The sequence below is a fragment of the Chelonoidis abingdonii genome, chromosome 7, assembly GCF_003597395.2.
Source record: "Chelonoidis abingdonii isolate Lonesome George chromosome 7, CheloAbing_2.0, whole genome shotgun sequence".
NCBI classification, from domain to species: Eukaryota; Metazoa; Chordata; order Testudines; family Testudinidae; genus Chelonoidis; species Chelonoidis abingdonii.
The window spans coordinates 102,335,861-102,336,732 of NC_133775.1; positions in this window are offsets into that span (position 1 = coordinate 102,335,861).

The following is an 872-nucleotide window of genomic DNA, read 5'->3' on the forward strand; positions in this document are numbered from 1 at the left end:
TCGAGCTGCCTTCTCTCCGGGCGGGCTCAGCTCCAGCCCCGTCCCGCCCACGGGAAGCGCCGCGCTCCCGAGGGAACCCGCTGGCGCAGCGGGCCCGGGCCCACCCTCGTTCGGGGAGCGCCGGCCCAGTGCGCTTCCCGCCAACTCGCCCAGTCTCCCGCTGCTGAGAGCCGGCGCCGCAGCTGGAAGGCCAGAAGAGCACGGGTAGGGCGCGGAGCGCTGGCTGGAGAAGGGGGGATTAGACTGGCACTCTCAGGAGCATTTCTGCCTTATGCCCCCACGGGCTCCCCCTAGACCAGTTCTCTGCCGGCCTCCCTTTCGATGCCACGGAGAGGGGATGATGGGCACGCTGGAGGCAGGTCACTTAGCCAGTCTGTCTCTGTCTTACCCCAGCGTCCTCACTTCCAAGGGGCAGAAAACCCATCCACCGGCCTAGTGCTGACAGTAATAAAAAACAGCCAGATGGGAACCCTTGCACTAAACAGTTAAACCTTGTATACAGGAGCAAATGACACTGTTCCAGCCTACAGTATGAATGGAAGCTCATGGTGTTAAACTGGTGCAAACCCCCTTGGGAACACTGTAAAGAGTGGCTTATTCTGCTTTAGGTTAGGTCAATTGGGAACAAGTGTAAGCTAACCTGTAAGTCACTCAAGCAGAAAGATGTGTCTTTACACAGTTTGCTCTAGTTTAACTATATTCGTTAAAAAACCTATTTATGTTAAACTGATGCAGGTTTCTTGTGTAGACAAGGCCTTAGTTAAGGTATATAAAGTGATCTGAACAATGAGAGTAAATGCTGCAAATTACTCATTCAGAACTTGGCATTTGGCACAGGCTGTTTTAGTGATTGCATTGTGTCAGCAGGAGCA